Below are 5,327 nucleotides of genomic sequence, written 5' to 3'. Positions count from 1 at the left end.
TCAGCCAAGGACGAGCGGGCCAGGGAGATCCTGAGGGGCTTCAAACTGTATCCGCCCGGGAGCGGGGCGGGGCCGGGAGGACCGGGGAGGCGGCCGCTCTCTGAGGAGACGGGCCGGGGCCGGGAACGGGCGGGGGCGCCCTGAGAGAGGAGAGGACGTTGGCGGAGCCCGGGGGGGTGGAGGCGCAGGGGCGCAGGGGCCGGGCTGCGAGAGGCGCCGGCGTCGGAAACGCGGTCGGGCGGCCAGCTGGCCAGAGCTCCAGCCGGCACTCGGAGGCCGGAGCCGGCTGCGACCCCCGGGAAGGGCCGGGGGCGCGACGGGCTGGCCTAGGAGCCTGTTTGGCGGGAAGCCCATGGGGATGGGGGGTAAGGAAGAGTGACTTGGAGCGAGTGACCTTACGTGGGACAGCTGCAGATGCTCGTGTTAAACTCCCTCGGGTCCCCACCCCACGCCCGTCTTGTTTCCACAACTTCTCTCCCTCACTTGTGGCTTCTTCCAGGGCAGAAGTAGAGGGCGGTGGGGAAGAGAAGTCCAACGTCGACCTCATCCTAACTCTCCCGGCCTTCTGAGGCATCGAGTGGGCACTGCTTCTGCCCGCGGCCCTCGCTCTTCGTTCGCAGGACTAGGACCGTAAGCGTGTGTGGGGGCTGCCCCGAGGTACTTGGGTTTGCCCTGGGAGTCCTAGCAAAGGTGTCTTTGCCGGCCGGTGTCGGCGTGGCTAAAGACCAGCAGTGGCGGAGCTGTCCAGCAATTACTTGATTGCGTTGGCGACGTGGTAGGATATAGTCGGATATAGAAATCATTGCCTCGGGCCTGGTGTGGTGCCACCTTTGCAGCTTTGCGTTTTAATGGAGAGTGAGTCTGTCATCCTACAGTGCAGAGAAAAAATGCGACCTGTGTATTCCAATTTGACATTCCCCTGCTGACCTTAATCTCTTCTTACATCCTCTCCGTCCAACGTGGTACATTCTTAAATTCCTCTCTCAGTAAAAATGTAGTCATCACCTAGGGCTCCTCCCATTTAGGTTTAGTGAAGCGCTGTCCTCTAAGTTGCCTCTTATGTTTTTCACAATTTACTCCTGCAAATTTTAATTACTTCGTCATAATCATAAACCAAGTTGACAGTAAATTTTGGAAGTTTGGTATGTACAAATGAAATCTTTCAAATGGAAACTGAACGCCATGCTTTTTTCAAAACTGAAGACTCTACACCTTTACATATTGCCATTCATGATAAAGTTTCAGTACTTTTATGTACTGATTGCTCATTTTAGTAACAGTCTTTGATAGTTTCCCCGCACCTTTCCATGTTTCTCTTCATAATGGAGCCTATAAATAAATAGGACTGACCAGAGTGTTAGAAGAGCTAGGATATGGATTTTATTTTCCCTAGAGCAATGCATAGTGTTACTTAACATGTGTGTTGTAATATAAACAGTAAGTTAGAGACTGAAGATTTGACAGATTTCAGAAGAAATGTTTTTGTCTATTTGGAATTAATGTATTGCTGAAAACAAAAGGTCTTTTTAATATCATTTGAATAGAACAAAAAACGCAAATGTGAGTTTTTAGGTGTCATCTTGGCTCTTGAACCTGTTAAGAAAGAGGCTATGGGACAAATACAGAAAAGAGTAGAAATAGCAGAATATGTGTCAGCCCAATGGAAGGAAAGGTGAATTAACTAACCCAGTGATGATGTCAGTGCATCAAGAAACAGGCTTTCAGGGAAAGCTTGACCTGAGCTGATTAAATCCTGAAGCACAGGGGAAGCAGCCATATAAAAAAGTTAGCAAAGAACAATGGAGTGCTCATTCTGTGGTAGCCATTACTGTCTTCTGAGGATTAAGAGAGAAAAAGGAGGAACTTTAAGATTTAGTGACTATAGGGAACCAGCAGTTAGCATAATGGCTATGTCGTTGTACTCCCACATAGTTGACTGCGGTTCGCGTCCCGGACCCGGTGGCTTAAAACTCACACCGGGCGCATGTGCGTGCGTGCCCAAGATCCCAAGAGGAGAATGGAGGAGAAGGGATTGCGGCGTGACCATCCCCCCTGAGGGATGATTTCTCGCTTTTCTGTCTCTATGTCTCTCTCTGTCTGTCTGGCGAGCGCACGTGCCCTATAGCAAAAAAAAAAAAATCTCTCAAAAAAAAAAAAAAAAACGATTTTATGAATACTTTCTCCCTTTTATTGTGGAATTCATTTTTCTGAACTTTCAGACCATCTCTGTAAGAATAGTTTGTCACTACCAAAAAACTGAAGTGTCATAAAAAAAAAAAAATCTCTCAAAAAAAAAAAAAAAAACGATTTAGTGACTACTGTCTACCTTTTATTGTGGAATTCATTTTTCTGAACTTTCAGACCATCTCTGTAAGAATAGTTTGTCACTACCAAAAAACTGAAGTGTCATATGTTCTCCTACAAACTGTTGCCAGTACGCAATTTTCCAGGTTGACTGTGTCAGTCCTTTTTTTTAAAGATTTTTGCTATAGGGCACTTGCACTTGCCAGAGGGACAGACAGCAAGAGGGAAAGTGAGATATCACTCCCCCCCGCCCCCCGAAGTAGCTACTTAGCAATCCCTCCTCCTCCGTTCTCCTCCTCAGATTTTGGGCACACACACACATGTGCCTAGTGTGATTTTTCAACCCACCAGGTCAGGGACTCAAACTGTGGTCAGCCATGTGGAAGTCCAGCACCTTAACTACTACACCACCTGCTGGCTGCTGTCAATCTTTTTTTATTTTTGCCAATTTGAACAATATATGATAACTTTTTTTAATTTGTATTTTCCTGTATTTCTGTACCCTTAGAGACATAATATGGCATAGTGGTTAAGAGCTATCTGGACTATAGAGTTATACTGCCCATATTGGAATTTTAGCCCCTTGAGCAACTTCTTTAATCTCTGCTTCAATTTCCTCATTTGTAATGGTATAATAATAGTATCTGCCTCATGAATTTGTTTGAGATAAATGAGTTGAGATCTAAAGGATTTAGAAAAGTGTCTGATACATTATGTAACCATTATGTTTTAGCTATTACTGTTTTTAGGTAAATTGCAAATATCCCATGTTTGGCCATTTCTTTTTCTTTTTTGAATTGCTTGTTAATTTTGTTTTTGCCCATTTTACTGAATTGCTTATTTTTTATTGCTTTGTAGGTGTTCTTTGTATATTTTAATACCAATCCATTGCTTGTTATGTATGTTGCAAATATTTTCTCTCAACATATTGCTTGTCTCCTTTTTAATTATTCAAATTTGTCAATATTTTACACCTAGCTTCTGCATTCTATAAGTCAAGAATACCTTTCTAGTCACAAGATTGCTATGTTTTCATATATTTTCAGTGTTTACCATTAGCCTTTTAATTTATCTGGAATGTTGTTACATATATATGATGTGTGATAGGAATCTAACTACTTCTGCTATTTAGATAGGCGGTTGTTCTACTATTTTTTAGGATTTTGTTTGGTTTGGTTTTGTTGCCAGAGGGCATGTGTTCTTACCAAAGAGAGAGGAGAGAAAGCCCACCCCTTGGAGCATAAGCACAACACAGTACCTTCTCCACTTCTCCATCCTGTGGAGACTTTGGGTACACATGCACATGTGCTGGGTGTATCCCTCAAGCTGGAGGGGCTGGAACCCTAATTACAGTTTCACCAACCACTAGGCTACTAGGCTGGCCTCAAACTAGTACTATTTCCCGTATTGTTTTGAAGTGTCATCTTTATCATATAACTAAATTTCCACATGGCAAGGGCTTATTTTGGGAATATCTGTTTTATTGATCTATTTGTCTCTTCTCATTCTTTTGTTCTTTTTTTGCTATTTGAAGACAGGTTTTTGCTATCGGGAGCATGCGCTTGCTGAAAAGACAAAGAGAGACAGAAAGTGAAAAATCACCTCCCGGAGGGATGGTCATATTGCAATTCCTTCTCCATTCTCCTCAGGATCTTTGGCATGCGTGCACATGTACCTGGTATGAGTTTAAGTCGCTAGGTCCAGGACCTGAACTACAATCAATTACGTGGAAATCTAGTAATGTAACCATTATGTCATCTGCTGGTCCTTCGTCTCATTCTTACACGTTTGATTTAATTATTGGAGTTTTATAGTATGATTTAGTGTAGTTTAGGGTTTGAATTTCATAATCAGAGCATGAATATATAAAATCATTATAAAGTCCCTATAAATATTTGTGTCCCTTTTATTCACACAGAACCTTTCTCATATGCTCGTAATAGATACTATTTGAGGGGAACCAGCAGGTGGTGTGGTGGTTAAAGTGCTAGACACTACCACATGACCGACCACGGTTCGGCTCCTGGACCTGCTGGCTTGCTTTCTCACTTTGCCTCTGTGTGTGTGTGTGTGTGCCTGTGTGCGTGTGCGTATGCATGTGTGTGCGCACACTCACGCATGTCTGTGTGTGTCTCTCTGAAATGAAAATAAAGGAATGAATAAATAAAATTAAATAATTATTTTAAAAAAGATGCCATTTGAGAGAGTTCAATATAGATTTTGTATTTGCCATAGTTATTCCCAAAATAAAATATTTGTAAAATTTCTTTCTCATATCCCTTCCACCCCATTGCACCCTATCTCTTTTCAGCTCATACACATTAAGAGTTGCATTTCTTAGGGCCAACAGGTGACATGGTGGTTAAAGCGCTGTACTCTCAAGTGGTTGACTACGGTTCAAGTCCCAGACCCAATAGCTTGAAAATCATGCCAGGTGCATGTGTGCCTGTGCCCTGTTGCAGATCTCCCATGTTTGACCATTTCTCCTAGCAAGCAGATGGGCCCCATGGCAAAAAAAAAAAAAAAAAAAAAAGACCAAAAAGTCTTGTATTTCTTTATTATTTCTTAAAAGTGTAACATTTCCTAACTATAAATTAAAGTTATGGATACAGGGGCTGGCAGATGATATGGTCCCGCATAGTCAACCACAGTTCAAGTCCTAGACCTGGCAGCTCTAGATAAACTGAAGAATAATGATAATAAATAAAATTGACTAAATCTTTAAAAAATAAAGTTATGTATGCAGTATTATTTGGGGAACAAATAAGACTGTCTTGCAAAGGTTTTGGATTTGATCATTTTAAGCTGATAGATTGAGGTTTGGCAATCTAATGTTCTCCATTTCATTCATTCAACAAAGGTCTTTGGGTGGCTGTTAGGTATAGGACATTCTGCACTTCAAGCATACAAAATTAGTGAGTTATGGGAACCAGCAGTTAGCGTAATGACTATGTCGCTGGACTCCCATGTAGTTGACCGCGGTTCGCATCCCGGACCCGGTGGCTTAAAACTCACGCCGGGCA

General features: G+C 42.7%; 1 long non-coding RNA gene across 1 annotated transcript in view; it reads left to right on the top strand.

Moving 5' to 3' along the window:
• The first annotated feature begins 129 nt into the window (after positions 1-129).
• LOC102484092 (uncharacterized) overlaps positions 130-5,327 on the top strand; it is a 12,117-nt gene continuing 6,919 nt past the window's right edge. Inside the window, exons 1-2 of the long non-coding RNA XR_003548351.1 lie at positions 130-365; positions 500-630. This is a non-coding gene — a long non-coding RNA (uncharacterized LOC102484092). The remainder of the gene's footprint in view (positions 366-499; positions 631-5,327) is intronic.

This window comes from Tupaia chinensis, unplaced genomic scaffold, assembly GCF_000334495.1.
Source record: "Tupaia chinensis unplaced genomic scaffold, TupChi_1.0 Scaffold149383_1, whole genome shotgun sequence".
Taxonomy (NCBI): Eukaryota; Metazoa; Chordata; class Mammalia; order Scandentia; family Tupaiidae; genus Tupaia; species Tupaia belangeri.
The sequence above is the reverse complement of the archived record's forward strand: the minus strand, read 5'-3'. Positions and strand labels throughout refer to the sequence as shown.